This window comes from Cajanus cajan, chromosome 10 (assembly GCF_000230855.2).
Source record: "Cajanus cajan strain Asha chromosome 10, NIPB_CcT2T_4, whole genome shotgun sequence".
Classification (NCBI taxonomy): Eukaryota; Viridiplantae; Streptophyta; class Magnoliopsida; order Fabales; family Fabaceae; genus Cajanus; species Cajanus cajan.
This window is the reverse complement of record NC_138526.1, coordinates 8,637,091-8,658,968: the sequence shown is the minus strand read 5'-3', so window position 1 is coordinate 8,658,968 and position 21,878 is coordinate 8,637,091. Positions and strand designations below refer to the sequence as shown.

General features: G+C 41.1%; 1 non-coding gene across 1 annotated transcript; it reads left to right on the top strand.

Annotated features, from left to right (window-relative positions):
- The first annotated feature begins 1,283 nt into the window (after positions 1–1,283).
- LOC145952958 (small nucleolar RNA R71) lies at positions 1,284–1,390 on the top strand. The gene has a single exon (XR_014430463.1). It is a non-coding gene; the product is annotated as a small nucleolar RNA R71 (small nucleolar RNA).
- The last annotated feature ends 20,488 nt before the right edge of the window (positions 1,391–21,878 follow it).

The window sequence follows — 21,878 nt, the reverse complement described above, 5'->3', positions numbered from 1 at the left end:
GGTCACATAAGGCTTTTTCAAACCTTAGATTTCCAATGAGACAAGGTATAGAGAAACTACCAGGATCCTTAAGTTTTTTGGGCAAATTATGATGGATCAATGTAACAGTCTCTCTATCATCCAATTTCCTTCGGTTAGCTAAAAGATCCTTAAGAAATTTAGCATATGTAGGCATCTGTTGTAGAGCTTCTACAAATGGAATGTTTACATACACTTGTTTGATCATATTTAAAAAATTTTCAAATTGTCTATCAAGTTTAGTCCTTGCTAACCTTTGAGGAAAAGGAATTGGAGGGTGATAAACAGTTTGAGGCTTTGATGAAGATACTTTTTCTTTTTCTAATCTCTCTTTTTCAGGTTTTTCAACCATAGGAGAAGCGTCTTCATCAATCTCAATATTATCATTTTGATTAGACACAGGTCTGTCTAATTTCTTCCCACTCCTTAAAGTAACAGCATTAACATTTTCAGCTGGGTTTGCAACTGTTTTACCTGGGAACTTACCTGGAGAATTGTTTGAACTAGGCATCAACTGTGCAATTTGATTTTCCAGCATCTTGTTGTGGAGAGTAATATTCTCAACCTTGACAGCAAGGTTTTGAATAGAATTTGCCATTGAATCATTGGTCTGTTTTTGATTAGTGACAAAATTCTCCATAAGGTTTTCTAATCTTGAAACACTTTGTTGAATTGAGGGTGTCTGTACTGGATTTCCTTCCCCATTAATGAAGTGATTGGACGGACGGAAATTAGGTTGCTGATTGCTAGTTCCTTGAACTGGGTTATTCTTCCAAGAAAAGTTAGGATGATTCTTCCAACCAGGGTTGTATGTGTTGGAATATGGATTACTCTTCTTTCTTCGAGGAGTGTCATAGAAATTATGAGAAGCTGCCACCTGTTCAGTAGTATCTTCTTTTTCTCCAGTAAAAATTGAGGTACAATCTACTGCAGTGTGCCCTTGTTCCCTACAAAGGTCACATACTTGATTTGTAGCCACTGAATTAACCTTAGCTTTTTCCATCTTGTCTAATCTTTGATTAAGAGTATCAAATTTTGCTAAGAGTAACTCAATATTGTTCACTTCATATCGCCCCGGAGTTCCTTTCCTTGCTGTGACTTCTCTTTCACTGTATTGGCTGTGATTTGAGGCTACATTTTCCAAAATAATCATGCAGTCATTAATAGGTTTCCCCATGAAAGATCCTCCAGCTGCTGAGTCTAATATCATGGTGCTTTGTTGGTCCAATCCTTCAAAGAAAAATTGGATGGTAAGCCAACGGTTGAAGCCATGTTGTGGGCATGCTTGAAGATATCCTTTGAACCGCTCCCATGCTTCATAAATAGTCTCTCCAGTGCCTTGTTGGAAATTAGTGATTTTCTTCCTCAATTCTTTAGTTTTAGAAGGAGGAAAGAATTTCTCTAGAAAAGCTCTTTCACATAATTCCCAAGTTGCTATCTTTTCTCTAGGCACTGTTCTTAGCCACACCTTTGCCTTATCTCTCAAGGTGAGTGAGAATAAGCGGAGTCGCATTCCATCAGAAACTTCATCATCAAATTGCTGGGTCTCACAGATTTCCAAGAACCCCTCTAAGTGGTCATTAGGATCTTCTGATGGTAGTCCTCCAAAGGTGTTCTGTTTGAGCATATTCACCAGAGAAGCTGGTACAGTAGCTCCAGTTTGCATCTCCCCTCCAGGTATCCCACGAGCTACGGGTGCAGAGTAATCCCGAAGCGGTAAATTATCTCGTTGTGCAGCCATGTCAAATTCTCTAGAAAGGTTTCTTTTCCTTCTCAGGAGAGTTCTTTCAATCTCAGGATCAAGTGGTGTTGGTTTCCCAAGACGTAGAGATCTCTTTTGCATTAACCCTAAGGCACTGCAAAAAAAAAGAAAGTGACCCGTGAAATCTGAATTGGAGAAGTAAATACTAACAAACAAAAAAAAAAATTATTTATTTATTTAAATTTTTTTTTTTTTTTTTTAAAAAAATTCGAATTAAAATAATTGTAATTTAAATCAAGAGACGTAGTCCCCGGCAACGGCGCCAAAAACTTGATGTATGGAAAACCGCAAGTGTACGGTTGTCGTCAAGTAATAAATATCGAATCACAGGGACTACGTGTTTGACCTAGAATTACTAGTATTTTAATTTGAATTTTAAAACAGATTGAATTTTTGTTTTGAGATGATAAGATCAGATTTGATGGTAAAAGAGATAGTAATGCAATTAATGAATAAGATAAAACTTTAAGATAAGATAAGGAGATTTCCGGGAATCTAGGGTTCGCACAAAGAGTTCCAACAATATTGAATTATTATTTTCATTAATTAATTCTATTCCATCTTGAAGGTAGTCTTAACCTAATTTAATCCTTGCACCTTCTCAGGCTACGAGGACGTGTTTAATTAAAATTAATCTCTACTCTCGTAGTAATTACGTTCAATTAAACCCATTAAGATCTTTGTTAATCTATTGCTCCTCGAAAGCTTAAATCAACTCTCGTGATATAACACTCAAGTCTGTTCCTTTAGGTTCCGATAATTAGGTTCTCCTCTCAGTTCATCCCTAATTATCTATGATTATGAAAATTAAGATTAATTGTTTATCATAATTATAATCAAGTTCTCCTCTCAGTTCATCCTTAATTAATGTTATTATGAAAACAATAATATTAAAGTTCATATATAAAATATAAAAGAACAGATCAAGAATTGGAATAAAATTAAGAAACTGAATAATGCATTAATAAAGAGGTTCTCAGAGGCTAAGCCCTGATCCCAGAAAAAGGGAAACTACTCACAGGAGTTCATAGTAGTTCTCCAAGAAAAGAAGAATAAAAGAAAAGCAAACCTTAGAGTCGATGGCACAGGCGCCCAACCTTCTCCAAGTGTCAAAAACTAAATAAAACTGTCTCCGAAACAAAAGTCCCCGTTCTAGGCTAACCTCATCTAATTTATAACCTAAAAGGGTAAAAAGGTAAAACTACCAAGATAAAAATTACAAAGATAAAATAAAAATAAAACATAAAACTTAAAAAGCTGGGACGCGAAGTGAATCACGGGTGTGACTGAGAATCACGACCGTGATCTTCTCTGGAGCATATCTATGAAGGGTCAGTGGCGTTCACGGGTGTGATTGGGAGTCACGGCCGTGATTTTCTCTGGTGAATCACGGGCGTGATTTAGAATCACGGCCGTGATTTTCCCTGTAGCTCAGCATTTCCTCTTTAATTCTTAAATCTTGATCCTGCTCAGAGAAAACACAACACATACCAAGAAAAGCATAAAATAGGAAAATGATATAAAAATTTATTAAAAACATGAAAGATATGCATGATTATGCTATGAATTCTTGTGAATTAAAGTGCTAAAATACGAGTAAAATACACAACATCAACTAACATCCACTCCCTATGGCTTTCCACTCATGCCCCCGGGTATAGAGGGAACTGTTGTGTGCAAAGGTTCGTGTGCAGTTTATATTTCAAACAATTGCAAAAATTTTAAACATCCAACAATTATTGAAGCCAACTAGGTAAAACATGTTATCATACAAGCGAGGGGTAATGAAGTAATTTTAAACTATTATTTTAGAAACAATCCATCACTAAATGGGACTGACTCTCGAGGCCTCCCCAGTGGAGTCGCCATCTGTCGCCACCCGCCGAAACGGACGTTGGCATTCGCGACGATGGTTGGACTCTTATTAGATTTTGGAAAAATGATGGATTGTTAGAGCGACTTATTCTCAAACTGAGACCTCATCGAACTAACAATACTTATTAAATGATTCTCACCAACCTATGTTAATCCCTGTAGACCCCTAAAATTGTCCGGGTCGGAAATAAAGCTTGAAGACTCTCGAAGACTGAAGGAAAATCAGCCAGAAGGACTCCTGGAAGGCCCTAGGAGGGTTCTCTGTAGGTCTAGAGGTCTTAGAATAGCTCAAAATAAGGAAGTGGAGGGAATGAAGCCCAATACGGCCGTACTGAACCTAATACGGCCGTATTGAAGCTTCAATACGGCCGCAGTGAACTCAATACGGCGTATTGAAGTTTCTGAAACTTCAATACGGCCGTACTGAAGTCAATACGCCCGTATTGACACTTCAATACACCCGCAGTGAACTCAATACGGGCGCATTGAAATTTCTGAATTTCAATACGGCCGTATTGAACTCAATACGACCGTATTGAAGTTCAAAAATTTCAATACGGCCGTACTGCTCCTGTAGGCCGTATTGCGCCTATTCCCTATAAATATGACGTCAATTGGACGTCATTCCACACTTTGGAACATAGTTTCAACCCTCTCCTTGAGTATTCTGGGGTTTTTGAGCAGTGTTCTGCCCTAGAAATCACTCGGAGAGTTGATCCGACGAAGTTCTTGAGCCCCGAGCCATTTTGCTTGAGGATCGAACCTAGTCGAGGGGAAATCTTTTTGATTCCCTTAGTTAAAATTTTTGTTCTAGGAGAGCGAGGAGCGGGCTTGTAGAGCGAGGGAACGCCAAAACGCTTCCCAGTTCATTTTTTATAAAAAGCACGCTTCAAGAGGTTTCCCTTCAATCCTTCCTTTTACTGCTTTCTGTGTGCATATATAAACTGTCATCATGTAGATAGTCAATTTATAATTGCTTAGAATAAATAGGGGTAATTTAGTGATTTTACGCTGTTATTTTAGAAAATAATCTGTCATAGGGAACCCGAAAGGGGCGCTGTGGGGTGCTAACACCTTCCCCACGCGTAACCGACTCCCTTACCCAACTCTGGTTGTAGTGGCCAAAGTTGATTTTTAAATCAATTGCCTTATCCCTTTTTCCAATGTTTTGAGTAAAACATTGGTGGCGACTCCACGAACCCTCCTCTTATGAAAACCACTAATCCATGGAGGGTCCCGCTTGGGATTAATATGGATTAGTGAGCCTTTTAATAAAATTGCTCGTTTGACGAGGTCTCAGTTTGAGAATAAGTCATTCTAGCAATCCATATTTTAAAACAAACGAGTCCAACCATCCTTCGCGAATGCCGAAAGCCCGTTTCGGGCCGGTGGCGACAGATGGCGACTCCACTGGGGAAGCCTCGAGAGTCAGTCCCATTTAGTGACAGATTATTTTTAACAAATAATAGTTAAAATTACTTCATTACCCCTTGCTTGTATGATAACATGCTTTATATATTTGGCTTTAAATAACTGTTGTTTGTTTAAATTTCCGCAATTGTTTGAAATAAAAATTGCACACAAACCTTTGCACACAACAGTTCCCTCTATACCCGGGGGCATGAGTGGTAATCCATAGGGAGTGGATGTTAGTACGGCCGGTTGATGGGTTTATAGGAGCCTATGAGACCGTTGTCGGAAAACATCACTCAAGGTGATAACCATGAACTTGAGTCCGACGGTGCGTTGGAGCTTTCCATCGACCTACGACGAGAGGAATTGGGTCCCTATAATGGGGGCACCTTGGGGGCCTTTGACCAAGTGAGAACAGTTAGATCCTCCTTGAATATGCACTTTTCTGCAGGAGACCCCTACCTCGTGATTCGCTCGTGACTGTTCGTGGATGAGTGAATTGTTTGTGCATTCGTTATGTGACATTGTATGAGCATACATTTGCATTCTTTAAACAAACAACATTCCTATTCTATTAAAATAAGAATAAATAGAAATAAGGATCTTCTAGTACATGGTGTTAACATCTACCTTCATTGCATTCATATAGGTAGTTTCCCTTTTCACCCAAAAAATACAAAAAAAGATACAAAATATTCAAAAGAAAAAATATGTATTTACCCAAACCAAGCAATATCATGCATCATCTTAGGAAAATCCTAAAAACATGATAATGCTTAGTTCAATAAACACAATGCATGCATATTCAACATCATCATCTCATGCATATAGATCATGGAGGGATCTAGGAATCATTCATTTCATACATCCCTCCTAGTAATTCAGTAATAAACATAAATAAAAAGAAAGGATTAAATCGATGCGTATTTTCAAAAATGGATCGCACGCCGTTCGTCATCAAGTGTAAACCAACAACCGCGCCAAGCAAGCGCACATCAACTCCGTTGTTGGTAATCAAGACGAATAAAGGGGAAGGTCCGACACCATTAAGGATCACCGCTCCAAGACCTTTCCCTTACGAATCAAATAAGGCTGTGCCGTGGATATACGACATCCATACTTCTACCGGCAGTGATATCTCCAACATCGCTGGACTTGGGGGCATGACTAGGAGTGGCAGGATCTACACTCCCGAAGATCTGCACGATAAAGCTCCCAAGAATAAAGGAAAAGAAAAGGAGAAAACCGAGGAAGATAGAGAATCCGAGGAGGAGACTGATGAGCTGTTAAAATTCATCAAACAAAGCGAGTACTCCATTGTGGATCAACTTCACAAGACACCAGCAAAGATCACTTTGTTGTCATTGATCCTAAGCTCCGAACCGCATCGGCAAGCTCTGTCGAAAGTCTTGAACGAGGCATACGTGTCGCACACTATCTCCCAAGACGAGTTTGAGGGGATTGTTAGTCACATCAAGGCTAATGATCACCTCACCTTCATCGATGAAGAAATCCCCGCCGAGGGATCAAACCACAACAAGCCCTTGCACATCTCTACAAAGTGCAAGGAGTAGCACATCGTTAAAGTCTTGGTAGGTAATGGATCTTCCTTGAAAGTGATGCCAAAAAGAACGCTCAAGCAATTGGCAATCAAGGGAGTCCAAACGCGCCCGAGCAACGTGATCGTTCGAGCTTTCGACGGTTCTAAAAGAGAAGTAGTGGGAGAAATCAATCTTCCAATCCAAATTGGACCCACTATCTTCAACGTCGAATTTCAAGTGATGGATATCACTCCCGCATACAGCTGTCTCCTCGGCCGACCTTGGATTCATGATGCGAAAGCTATTCCTTCTACGCTCCACCAGAAAGTCAAGTTCATAGTGGGTGACAAACTGGTGACCGAACAAGCTAAAAATGACATACTCATCAGCAAGCCATCCAACATACTTTATGTGGATGCAGCAGAGGAAGCTTTAGAAACCGCCTTCCAAGCATTGGAAATCGCCAATGTCGAAACGTTTCCCCGAGAAATGAAGAAGGTAGCCTCCATGCTCACCAAGAACGGATACTTGCCAGGACAAGGATTAGGCAAGGACTCCCAAGGAATCCCGGAGCTACCCATTATCAAGGACAATCCGGGGAAACAAGGGTTAGGATACAACCCTGTTAAAGATCAAAGAACGAAGAGGAATCAAGATCCTTCTCGACGTTCTTTAAGCCAGATCTTTAGGAAGGCCGGTTCACAAGCGTCAAGGCCGGTCGTCGTCGTCAAATGTTTTTCTCCTTCCGATAGGGATGTATAGACTCAGTGACTATTAGAGATCATTCCTCGGGGACAGCCCGACCCCCGAGCCTCGATAGGGCACATGTTTCCATTATGATTATAATAAAATCATTCTTCATTAATTCTTTATTGCTTCTTTTCTCGCTTGCAATAAAATTCTAGACCACATTATTTTAACCCTGTTTGAATAAACATGAATGAGGTTAAAATCATCTTAATAATAATAAACCCACATCATTTTTATGTGGAAGTGTGTGTGTCAACTTGGAGCACCTTTTCTTGGCCTCAATAAGTGCCATCATGGATAAAGAAATCCTAAAGAGCAAAAGACCCGCTAGGAATCCCACAAAAGGGTTACCTAGGCAAAAGTTAGGGTTACAAAATAAGACCAAAAGACCCGCTAGGAATCCCACAAAAGGGTGACCTAGGCAAAAATTAGGGTTACAAAATAATGAATAAAAACAAAAGCCCGCTAAGACACCACAAATGGGTGTTTTAGGCAAAAGTAAGAGCCGTCAAAAAAGAAAAACAAAATAAATCCATGATGGTACCATCAATTGAATTCAACAAAGGGGCTCAAGAAAAGCTATCCAAGTTGTCAAAGCACAATCATTAATAACAAAGATGTGCTTAACCTCATAAGTGTTTAAACAAACAAACCTAAACACAATAAGCCTACCTTGGCCATCCATGCTTACAAAAACAATTTTTCAAAAATAAAATAATCCCCTCTAAAACACAAACTTTTGAAAATATATCCTTTCCTTCTTTTCTCTCTTGTCCCAACGATTTTTGAATAATCTAGTGGAAACATGGAGATATAGTGGTCAATAGGAGGGTTGACACATCTTCTAAAGAAAGGGAAGGATCATTTGGTTGATGACACCAAATCTCAAATATAATACGCATCATTCCTCGGTTACAGAAGTCGGCAGCGCACAGTCCGTCTGGAGGAATGGCAAAATCCAAACACAAAAACGCATCGGTTAATTCTTTTGAAAAAAGAATCAAATAGAATTAGGTGCATCATACTGCATACATGCATACAGTTGATAGGTGTACTGGAAGATCACTTATTCTCTGTTTATTGAAAAAACAAAAAAAATATATAAATAATATAAATTTCAGAAAAAACAATGCGCCTGTACCATGTTCAGTACACCCGTACTAAAATCAGGGTTATGAACAAAATTTCAACTCAATACGGGCGTACTGAAATGGATGCGGCCGTATTGGCCATAAAGAAATTTTCAAAGACCTCGTCATGAGGCAACTACATAAAATAGAAAAAATAGAAAAATTGCTTGTGTATGACAGCAGCAAACAAAATGCAAAGATTCAGAAAATCAACAGCGTCATACAGAATAACTGAGCCTGGAGAGGCTTGCCGAAAGAATACTCTCAGAATAACTGAGCCTGGAGAGGCTTGCCGAAACAATACTCCCATAGAATAACTGAGCCTGGAGAGGCTCGCCGAAATAATACTCTCAAAATAACTGAGCCTGGAGAGGCTCGCCGAAATAATACTCTCAAAATAACTGAGCCTGGAGAGGCTTGCCGAAATAATACTCTTTAAGAATAACTGAGCCTGGAGAGGCTCGCCAAAATAATACTCTCAAAATAATTGAGCCTGGAGAGGCTCGCCGAAATAATACTCTCTCATAATAACTGAGACATTTCTATACAGAAAAAGCCAAAACCAATAAAGAAAAGGCAAAAACGAAAAAAAAGCCGTAACCAATAAAAAGGCAAAACATAGAAAAAGCCGAAAATGAAAAAGGCAAAAATACAGAAAATCCAACAAACAGCTTGTACAGAATAATCGAGCCTGGAGAGGCTCGCAGAAATAATACTCCCCAAAGGGAACCTCAGCTCATGAAGCCAATATCCAACAAGAGCTTTCAAAGCAAGATTGTCAAAATCTCCCAAAGGAAGTACGATCATCCAAGTAATATATCCAAGTCAAAGGACTTCAGACTTCCTCAGTGGAAAGTAGCTCTCCGACTCAGGCATTGAGTGAGGCTAAGCCTGTAGAGGCTTCCTAAATAATACTCTCCCGATCAGACAGAATAATTGAGCCTGGAGAGGCTCGTAGAAATAATACTCCTTCAGAATAATCGAGCCTGGAGAGGCTCGCAGAAAGAATACTCCCTTCAGAATAATTGAGCCTGGAGAGGCTCGCCAAAATAATACTCCACATCACAGAATAATTGAGCCTGGAGAGGCTTGCTGAAATAATACTCTTACAGAATAACTGAGCCTGGAGAGGCTAGCCGAAATAATACTCTTTCATCATAACTAAAGCCTGGAGAGGCTTGCAGAAATAATACTCTCTCAGAATAATTGAGCCTGGAGAGGCTCGCAGAAATAATACTCCCTAGAGGGAACCTCAGCTCAAGCTCACGAGAAAATCCCCAGCGAGAGCTATCAAAGCAAGATCGACGCAATCCCCAATGGAAGTGCGATCATCCAAACAGTATATACAAGTCAAAGGACTTAACACTTCCTCAGTGGAAGATAGCTCTCCGACTCAAAGCGCTGAGCGAGGCTAAGCCTGTAGAGGCTTCCTAAATAATACTCTGGGATACAATAAGATCCCCAAATCCCCAATCGCCTACTCAAGAGGCATCCCTGCAAAAAGGAGAAGAAAATAAAAAATATCAATAATTATTCCCCAAGCGGAATCTGGCACTCAGCCGAACACCGAACATCAAGATAATTCGCCTACTCAGAGGCACTTCTTCAAAAAGAAAAGATCCAAAAGATCAATAACAAATCCCCAAGCTGAATTTGGCTTTTCAGCCAATCATTGAACATCAAGATGATATGCCTAACAGAAGAGGCTAATCAAAATCAACGACAAAATCCCCCAGCGGGTAACAGCCTACACAGAGGCATTCCTTCAAAGAAGAGAAAAATCGGAAAAATCAACAACAATTCCCCAAGCGGAATTCGGCTTTTCAGCCAATCATTGAACGTCAAGCTGATACGCCTAACAGAAGAGGCCAATCACAACTAATGACAAAATCCCCTAGCGGATAACAGCCTACACAGAGGCAACAAAATCCAAAAATTAAAAAGAGTTACCCGAATAAGGATAAACCGGGATACTCCACCAAGGTCAAAGGACGTCAGCCAAACATAAGACATCGCTCAACTCAGAGAGAAAGAGCATCTGTGTCTATACCCCAAGGAGTCAGAAATTCCCCAAGGGTACCAACAATGCAATGCAAGTTGGGGCACAGGAACCTGTGAATGACTGCACATCCTCTAGACGGATCCCTGCGTTATCCAGCCCTCAGTGGCACAAAAATCAAAAACAATCGTCGAAGCAGCATCGTGGACTGTGAAGACAAAATCAACATCCAGAATCCCCAGCGGATAACAGCCTACACAGAGGCAGCAAAATCAGAAAACCAAAAGAGACACCCGAACAAGGATAACCGGGATACTCCACCAACGTCGAAAGGACGTCAGCCAATCATAAGGCACCGCTCACATCAGAAAGAGCATCTTTGTGTCTGCACCCCAAAGGAATCAGAAATTCCCCAGTGGGCACCAACTACGCAATGGAAAGTTGGGACACAAGAACCTATGAGTAACTGCACATCCCCTAGACGGATCCCTGCGTTATCCAGCCCCTAGTGGCACAAAATCAGAAACAACCGTCGAAGCAGCACCGTGGACTGTGGAGACAAAATCATCACAAATCCCTGGAAAGGAGATATTCACGCTACCCCCGTCGTCACAAACACGGAGGTATGCAGCTTCCGGCTCGGGCAATGAGCGAAGCTATCTCTGGAAAAGGGGTACTCACCGCTTACCGTTGTCACAAAGGTACTTAGCTTCCGGCTCGAACAAAGAGTGAAGCTAAGCCTGGAGAGACGGTACTTACAGCTTCCAGCTTGGGCAACAAGCAAAGCAAGGCCTGGAGAGGCAAAACTCACACTGCTCACCGTCGTCACAAAGGTGCTTGGTTTCCGGCTCGAACAAAGAGCGAGACTAAGCCTGGAGAGGCGAAACTCACACTGCTACCGTCATCACAAGGGTACTTAGCTTCCGGCTCGAACAAAGAGTGAAGCTAAGCCTAGAGAGGCGGTACTCACAGCTTCCAGCTTGGGCAGCAAGCATAGCAAAACCTGGAGAGGCTACTCGACAATTTTCCACCGGAAGACGCTACAAGTCAGAAGGTCGGCGCATCACCCGGACAATTGGGTCAACTCCTTTACTTGTCGGCCGGTATACCAAAAGGCCGTCCGACTAAGTAAAAGGGGGGCAGCTGTAGACCCCTAAAATTGTCCGGGTCGGAAATAAAGCTTGAAGACTCTCGAAGACTGAAGGAAAATCAGCCAGAAGGACTCCTGGAAGGCCCTAGGAGGGTTCTCTGTAGGTCTAGAGGTCTTAGAATAGCTCAAAATAAGGAAGTGGAGGGAATGAAGCCCAATACGGCCGTACTGAACCTAATACGGCCGTATTGAAGCTTCAATACGGCCGCAGTGAACTCAATACGGCGTATTGAAGTTTCTGAAACTTCAATACGGCCGTACTGAAGTCAATACGCCCGTATTGACACTTCAATACACCCGCAGTGAACTCAATACGGGCGCATTGAAATTTCTGAATTTCAATACGGCCGTATTGAACTCAATACGACCGTATTGAAGTTCAAAAATTTCAATACGGCCGTACTGCTCCTGTAGGCCGTATTGCGCCTATTCCCTATAAATATGACGTCAATTGGACGTCATTCCACACTTTGGAACATAGTTTCAACCCTCTCCTTGAGTATTCTGGGGTTTTTGAGCAGTGTTCTGCCCTAGAAATCACTCGGAGAGTTGATCCGACGAAGTTCTTGAGCCCCGAGCCATTTTGCTTGAGGATCGAACCTAGTCGAGGGGAAATCTTTTTGATTCCCTTAGTTAAAATTTTTGTTCTAGGAGAGCGAGGAGCGGGCTTGTAGAGCGAGGGAACGCCAAAACGCTTCCCAGTTCATTTTTTATAAAAAGCACGCTTCAAGAGGTTTCCCTTCAATCCTTCCTTTTACTGCTTTCTGTGTGCATATATAAACTGTCATCATGTAGATAGTCAATTTATAATTGCTTAGAATAAATAGGGGTAATTTAGTGATTTTACGCTGTTATTTTAGAAAATAATCTGTCATAGGGAACCCGAAAGGGGCGCTGTGGGGTGCTAACACCTTCCCCACGCGTAACCGACTCCCTTACCCAACTCTGGTTGTAGTGGCCAAAGTTGATTTTTAAATCAATTGCCTTATCCCTTTTTCCAATGTTTTGAGTAAAACATTGGTGGCGACTCCACGAACCCTCCTCTTATGAAAACCACTAATCCATGGAGGGTCCCGCTTGGGATTAATATGGATTAGTGAGCCTTTTAATAAAATTGCTCGTTTGACGAGGTCTCAGTTTGAGAATAAGTCATTCTAGCAATCCATATTTTAAAACAAACGAGTCCAACCATCCTTCGCGAATGCCGAAAGCCCGTTTCGGGCCGGTGGCGACAATCCCAAACAGGACCCTCCACAGATTAGCGGTTTTCGTAAAAAGAAGGGTTCTTGGAGTCGCCACCAATATTTTACTCAAAACATTGGAAAAAGATATAAGGCAATTGATTTTCATAAATCAACTTTGGCCACTACAACCAGAGTCGGGTAAGGGAGTCGGTTACGTGCGAGGAAGGTGTTAGCACCCCACAACGCCCCTTTCGGGTTCCCTATGACGGATTATTTCATAAATAACAGTGTAAAGTTACTAAATTACCCCTATTTATTAGAAATGATTATAGATTAAATATTTACATGATGAAAGCTCTAAACATGCAATGCGACAATCAAAAATCAATAAAAGCGGTAAAAGAAAGGATTTAGAAAGAAACCTCCGAAGCGGGCTTTTATATATATCAGAACAACGTTAGGAGGCTTTTTGGCGCTCCTTCCCACTACACGTCCGCTCGCTCCTTTCCCCTAAAGACAAATTTTTACTATGGAAATCAAAGAGATTTCCCTTCGACTTGTTCGAATCTCAAGCTAATGGCTCATGACTCAAGAACTTCGTCGGATTGGCTCCCGGAGAGATATCTAGGGCAAAGAAAAGCTCAAAACCCAAGAATACTCAGTAGGAGGGTTGAGGAATGTGTAAAAAGTGTGGAAGGACGTGCCAATGACGTCCTATTTATAGGATTGAGGCACAATACGGCCTAGGAGGTCAATACAGCCCGTACTGGGTTTTTGAACTACAGTACGGCCGTATTGAATTTGGTACGGCCATACTGAAGTTCAAAAACTTCAGTACGGCCGTATTGAGTTCAGTACGGCCGTATTGCAGTTCAAATGGCCCAGTACGGCCGTACTGAACCTCTAGGAGGGTGTATTGAGCTCTAATCCTTGCACACCCTTATTCTAAGCTATTCTAAGACTTCTAGACCTACAAAGAATCATCCTAGGGTCTTCCAAGAGTCCTTCCGGCTAACTTTCCTTCGGTCTTTGAGAGTCTTTGAGCTTTATTTCCGACCCGGACAATTTTAGGGGTCTACAAGGAGTGGTTGTTTGGGACATTGTTTAAGTTCCACCACTTCCTAAATAGTTCTAAATAAAAACTATTAGACTCGGTTAGTACATGTGGAAGGGTCCCCAAAGGCTTTAAGTTCCATTTGGGCTTCCATTAGGACACGCCTAGCTTTATTGCTTTCATACTTCGTTTAGACTTGTGGAAGTGTCCCAAAAAGCTTCAAGTGCCACTTGGACTTCCACATTAGGACCCTACGACTAGTATATGCTTTACTTGCTTTCCTTTTTACTTGTTTAGCTTCTAAGTTCATTTTAGAAGGCTTCCTTGCCTACTAGGGGTTTCGTGCACACACACACATCTACTTTGCTTGCTTGTGTGAAAAAATTGTTTTGTAAGAAAAGTATAAGGGGGTTTAGTAATTTCCACTTGAAAAGGCTTGGTTATTAAGTGGCTCCTTGTAGCTCACCTCCCTTCATAGTGCAACTTGTATACTTAGACCTCCAAGTACCTAGTATTACACCAAAAAGAAAAACTCTTTGTGAAAATTTTTATCACTCACTTTGCAAAATTCTTTAAAGATTTGTGAAAACCTTTTCTCTTGCAAAAATGAGTGATCATTCTCATGAGAGTAGTGTGCATGGTCATCATTCTCCTAAGAGTCATAAAAGCACTAAAGATGAACTTAGAAAACTTAGGGAGTATATTAGGAAAAAAGACTTAGAAAATGAAAAAAATAATGAGACTATTAGAGAGTTGTTAAGTAAACTTGTGGTGGGGGGTGAGATTAGCAAACCCCATGCCAATGAGGGACATAGGCATTCTAGGCCCAAAAGACATGATGGTGAGGGGCCTTCTAGGTCCCATAGGCCTAAACATGAAGAAGGATCATCTAGGTCCAATAGTCACCATTCACACACTCACTCATCCACAAGTGAAGGGTTCCATAGTAGTCACCATGATGATGGCTACTATCAAAGACCCCCTAGGCATCATAGGCCTAGGTATGAAACAACCTCTAGAGAACCTAGGTTTGACCTTCCTCCCTTCCATGGAAAAGATAATGTTGATGATTATTTGGATTGGGAGATGAAGGTTGAACAACTCTTCACTTGCCACAATGTGAGTGAAGAGAGAAAGGTTCCCATGGCTACCCTTAGTTTTCAAGGGAGTGCCATGCATTGGTGGACTTCCCTAATGAGAGAAAAACAAATTATGAGAGAGCCCTCCATTAGATATTGGAATGAACTTAGGAGTGCCTTAAGGAGAAGGCACATTCCTCCTTATTTTGAGAGGGAGTTAATGGACAAGCTCCAAAGACTCCAACAAAGGAACCTTAGTGTGGAGGAATATAGGCAAAAAATGGAGTTGCTTATGCTAAGGGCTGGAATTAGGGAAGAAGAGAGAACCACCATTGCTAGGTTCCAAAGTGGTCTTAACCTAGAAATTAGGGACAAGGTTGAACTACTACCCTATAGAGACCTTAATGAACTAGTTCAACTTTGTGTGAGGGTAGAGCAACAACTTAGAAGAAAGCCTAGCTTTAGGAAAGAAACTACTCCCTACCCTAAGAAGGACTTCAAGAAGGAGGGTCACTCCTCTTATTCAAAGGATAGACCACTAGAAAAAGAAAAACAAAAACAAAAACCTTCCGATGAGCCTATAACTAGTTCCATTAAGTGCTTTAAGTGCTTAGGGAGGGGACACATAGCTTCCCAATGCCCAACAAAAAAGACCATGATCATTAGGGGCAATGAGATCCTAAGTGAGGAAAGCACTTCATCTTCTTCATCATCCTCAAGTGAAGAAGATGTTAGTCTTAGTTCTAGTGAGGAAGCACCATGTGAAGGTGACCTATTCATTGCTTAAAGGTTACTTACCAACCAACCCAATGATCAATCACAAAGAGAGAACCTTTTCCATTCTAGATGCAAAATTTTCAAGAAAACTTGTTCTCTCATTGTTGATAGTGGATCTTGTAATAACTTTGTAAGCCAAAGGTTGGTTGATAAACTTAACTTAACTACTATAGCCCATCCTAAATCTTATAAACTTCAATGGCTTAATAAGGATGGACCTATAGAAGTTAAGGAACAAGTAAGTGTGCCTTTCTCCATTGGAAAATACCAAGATGAAGTTTTCTGTGATGTCATTCCAATGGATACAAGTCACATTCTACTTGGAAGGCCATGGCAACATGATAGAAACGCCATTCATGATGGTGTTAGCAACAAAATTCGCCTAGTCCATCTAGGCAAGAAACATACTTTGATTCCTCTTACACCTTCCCAAGTGTTAGAGGATCAAAAAGTCATGAAAAAGAAATTTGAGGAAGAAAAAAGAAAGGAAAAATCAGAAAAAAAACAAAACCTCTTAAGTCTTGAGAAGGAGGGAGGGAAGGTTATAGAGTTGGAAGGAAGTGTCCCTTCCAAAGAAGTTGTTCCTAGAAGTCAATTTTCAATAAATCATTGTAGACCCCTAAAATTGTCCGGGTCGGAAATAAGACTCGAAGACTCTCAAAGATCAAAGGAAAGTCAGCCAGAAGGACTCCCAGAAGACCATAGGATGACTATCTGTAGGTTTAGAGGTCTTAGAGTAGCCAAAAATAAGAAAGTGGGAGGTTTGGAGCTCAATACGGCCTCCTTGGAGTTCAGTACGGCCGTACTGCACATTTTGTACTACAATACGGCCATACTGAAACCAATACGGCCGTATTGAAGTTTCTGTATTTCAATACGGCAGTACTGAATTCAATACGGCCGTATTGAAGTACAAAAACTCAATACGGGCCGTATTGATCCCAGGGGCCGTACTGCGCCTCATCCCTATAAATAGGACGTCATTTGGACGTCATTGGACACTTTTACACACAGTTTTGACTCCCTCCTTGAGTATTCTGGGGTTTTTGAGCAGTGTTCTGCCCTAGAAATCTCTCTGGGAGTCGATCCGACGAAGTTCTTGAGTCACGAGCCATTTGCTTGAGTCTCGAACTTAGTCGAAGGGAAATCTTTTGGATTTCTATAGTAAAAATTATTTTTTAGGAAGGAGCGAGCGAGCTTGTAGAGGGAGGGAGCGCCAAAAAGCCTCCTAAACTTCATTGATATATAAAAAGCACGCTTCAAGAGGTTTCTTCTCTAAAAATCCCTTCTTTTACCGCTTTCTGATTGTTGCATATTTAAATTCGTCATCATGTAGATATTTAATATATAATCGTTTATAATAAATAGGGGTAATTTAGTAATTTTACGCTATTATTTAATAAATAATCCGTCATAGGGAACCCGAAAGGGGCGCTGTGGGGTGCTAACACCTTCCCCGCACGTAACCGACTCCCTTACCCAACTCTGGTTGTAATGGCCAAGGTTGATTTATAAAATCAATTGCCTTAAATCTTTTTCCAATGTTTTGAGTAAAATATTGGTGGCGACTCCAAGAACCCTACCTTTTGCGAAAACCACTAATCCATGGAGGGTCCCGCTTGGGGTTAACATGGATTGGTGAACCATTTTAATAAAATTGTTAGTTCGACAAGGTCTCAGTTTGAGAATAAGTCGTTCTAACAATCCATCATTTTCCAAAACTTTAAAACGAGTCCGACCATCGTCGCGATTGCCAAGGTCCGTTTCGGCGGGTGGCGACAGATGGCGACTCCACTGGGGAAGCCTCGAGAGTCAGTCCCATTTAGTGATGGATTCTTTTCAAAATAATAGTTTAAAATTACTTCATTACCCCTTACTTGTATGATAACACGTTTTATCTATTTGGCTTTAATAACTGTTGTATGTTTAAATTTTCGCAATTGTTTGAAATAAAAACTGCACACAAACCTTTGCACACAACAGTTCCCTCTATACCCGGGGGCATGAGTGGAAAGCCATAGGGAGTGGATGTTAGTACGGCCGGTTGTCGAATGGGTCTATAGGTGCCCGTAGACCGTTGTCGGAAAACATCACTCAAGGTGATAACCATGAACTCAAGTCCGACAGTGCGTTGGAACTTTCCATCGACTTACGACGAGAGGGATTGGGTCCCTATAATGGGGGCACCTTGGGGGCCTCAGACCAGTGAGAACAGTTAGAACCTCCTTGAATATGCACTTTTCTGCAGGATACCCCTACCTCGTGATTCGCTCGTGACTGTTCGTGGATGAGTGAATTGTTTGTGCATTGTTTATGTGACATTGTATGAGCATACATTGCATTATTTAAACATACAACATTCCTTTTTAAATAAGAATAAATATGAATAAGAATCTTCCATTACATGGTGTTAACATCTACCTTCATCACATTCATATAGGTAGTTTCCATTTTCACCCAAAAAAAAATAAATACAAAAACAAAATACCCAAAAAAAAAAATAAAAAATAAAAAAAGGGGTTATTTATCCAAACCAAGCAATATCATGCATCATCTTAGGGACATCCCGAAAACATGATAATGCTTAGTTGAATAAACACAATGCATGCATATTCATCGCCATCATCTCATATCATGCATTCTTATCGAAAATCATGGAGGGATCTAGGTTTGCATTTCATACATCCCTCCTAGTAATTCATTAATAAACATTAATAAAAAGAGAGAATTAATCGATGCGTATGTTCAAGATGGATCGCACGCCATTTGTTATTAAGTGTAAGCCAACAACCGCGCCAAGTGAGCGCACATCAACTCCGTTGTTGGTAATCAACACGAATAAAGGGGAAGGTCCGACACCGTTAAGGATCACTGCTCCAAGACCTTTTCCCTACAAATCAAATAAGGCTGTGCCATGGATATACGACATCCATTCTTCTGCCGACAGCGATATCTCTAACATCGCTGGACTTGGGGGCATAACTAGGAGTGGCAGGATCTACACTCTCGAAGATCTTCATGATAAAGCTCCCAAGAATAAAGGGAAAGAAAAAGAAGAGAAAACCGAGGAAAACAAAGAATCTGAGGAGGAGACAGACAAGCTGTTAAAGTATATCCGACAGAGCGAGTACTCCATCATGGATCAACTTCATAAGACGCCAGCAAAGATTACTCTGTTGTCGTTGATCCTATGCTCCGAACCGCATCGGCAAGCTCTGTTGAAAGTCTTGAACGAGGCATACGTGTCGCACACTATCTCCCAAGACAAGTTTGAGGGGATTGTTAGTCACATCACGGCTAGTGATCACCTCTCTTTCACCAATGAAGAAATCCCCGCTGAGGGACCAAACCACAACAAGCCCTTGCACATCTCTGTAAAGTGCAAGGAGTATCACATCGCTAAAGTCTTGGTAGATAATGGATCTTCCTTGAACGTGATGCCAAAAAGAACATTCGATCAAATGGCAATCAAGGGAGTCCAAATGCGCCCGAGCAACATGATCGTCCGAGCTTTCGACGGTTCTAAAAGAGAAGTGGTGGGAGAAGTCAATCTCCCAATCCAAATTGGACCCACCATCTTCAAACGTCGAATTTCAAGTGATGGACATTACTCCCGCGTACAGCTGTCTCCTCGGCCGACCTTGGATTCATGATGCGAAAGCTGTTCCTTCTACGCTCCACCAGAAAGTCAAATTCATAGTGGGTGACAAGCTGGTGACTGTACAAGCTGAAGATGACATACTCATCAGTAAGCCATCCACCATACCTTACGTGGATGCAGCAGAGGAAGCTTTAGAAACCGCCTTCCAAGCATTGGAAAGTGCCAATGTTGAAACGTTTCCCCGAGAAATGAAGACGGTAGCCTACATGCTCACCAAGAACGGATACTTGCCGGGACAAGCACTTGGCAAAGATTCCCAAGGAATTCCCGAGCTACCTATTATCAAAGATAATCCGGGAAAACAAGGGTTAGGATACCACCCTAATAAAGATCAAAGGACGAAGAGGAACCAAGATCCTTCTCGACGTTCTTTAAGCCAGATCTTTAGGAAGGCCGGTTCACAAGTGTTAAGGCCGATCGTCGTCGTCAAGTGTTTTTCTCCTTCCGATAGGGATGTATAGACCTGATGACTATTAGAGATTACTCCTCGGGGACAGCCCGACCCCCGAGCCTCGATAGGGCACATGTTTCCATTATGATTATAATAAAATCATTCTTTATTATTTCTTACTGCTTCTCTTCTTGCTTACAATAAATTTATAAACCGCATTATTTTTAACCCTGTTTGAATAAACATGAATGAGGTTAAAATCATCTTAATAACAATAAACCCACATCATTTTTATGTGGAAGTGTGTATGACAACTTGGAGCACCTTCCCTTGGCCTCGACAAGTGCCATCATGGATAAAAAGAAATCCTTTAAAATAAAAGAAGCTCGGCAGGAAACCCAAAAAGGGGGCTGCGCAAAAATAAGAGCAAAAGACCCGCTAGGAATCCCACGAAAGGGTGACCTAGGCAAAAGTTAGGGTTGCAAAAATGAACAAAAACAAAAGTCCGCTAAAACGCCACAAAAGGGTATTTTAGGCAAAAATAAAGACAATCAAAAACAAAAGAAATCCATGATGGTACCATGAGCCGAATTCAAAAAAGGTTCAAGGGAAGCTATCTAAGTTGTCAAAATCACAACGTCAATAACAAGATTTTCTTAACTTCATAAGTGTTTAATCAAACAAGCTTAAACACATAAGCCTACCTTGGCCAACCATTCTTACAAAAACCATTTTTTGAAAAAATAAATCCCCTCTAAAACACAAACTTCAGAACAAAAATATCTTTCCTTTCTTTTCTCTCTTGTCCCAAATGATTTTAGGATAATCTAGTGGAAACATGGAGATATAGTGGTCAATAGGAGGGTTGACACGTCTTCTAAAGGAAGGGGAGGATCACTGGGTTGATGACGCCCATCTCAATATAACACGCATCATTCCTCGGTTACAGAAATCGGCATCGCACAGCCCGTCTGGAGGAATGGCAAAATTCAAACAGAGAAACGCATCGGTTAATTCTGTTGAAAAATGAATCAAATAGAATTAGGTGCATCATACCACATACATGCATACAGATGATAGGTGTACTGGAAGATCACTTATTCTCTGTTTATTGAAAAAAACAAACAAAAAAAAACAAAAAAAAAAACAAAAAAACAAAAAAACAAAAAAACAAAAATATAAACTTCAGAAAAAACAATGCGCCCGTATCATGTTCAGTACACCCGTACTAAAATCAGGGTTATGAACAAATTTTCAACTCAATACGGGCGTACCGAAATGAATACGGCAGCATTGGCCATAACGTCCACACCAATACGGGCGTATTGAATTCAATACGACCCGTATTGGCCCATTCTCATTCATCACAACATCTTCATTCCTCTGCATACTTCATCTGTGAGTGTGTTTGAGATCCTTCCGTACAGAAAAAGCCAAAAATCAACAAAAAAAGGCAAAAATACAGAAAAGCCGAAATCAACGAAAAAAGGCAAAAGATTTAGAAAATCAACCGCATCGTACAGAATAACTAAGCCTGGAGAGGCTTGCCGAAATAATACTCGTACAGAATAACTGAGCCTGGAGAGGCTTGCCGAAATAATACTCGTACAGAATAACTGAGCCTGGAGAGGCTTGCCGAAATAATACTCGTACAGAATAACTGAGCCTGGAGAGGCTTGCCGAAATAATACTCGTATAGAATAACTGAGCCTGGAGAGGCTTGCCGAAATAATACTCGTACAGAATAACTGAGCCTGGAGAGGCTTGCCGAAATAATACTCCCACAGAATAATTGAGCCTGGAGAGGCTTGCCGAAATAATACTCTCTCAGAATAACTGAGCCTGGAGAGGCTTGCCAAAATAATACTCCCTCATCAGAATAATTGAGCCTGGAGAGGCTCGCCGAAATAATACTCCCCAGAGATATCTCAGCTTCCACTCACGGGCCAAATTCCCCAGTGAAAGCTATCAAACCAAGATCAGCAAGATTCCCCAAGGAGGGCTTGATCGTCTAAACAGAATATCCGAGTCGAAAGGACTATGACCTCCTCAGTGGAGGATAGCTTTCCAACTCAAGCGATGAGTGAAGCTAAG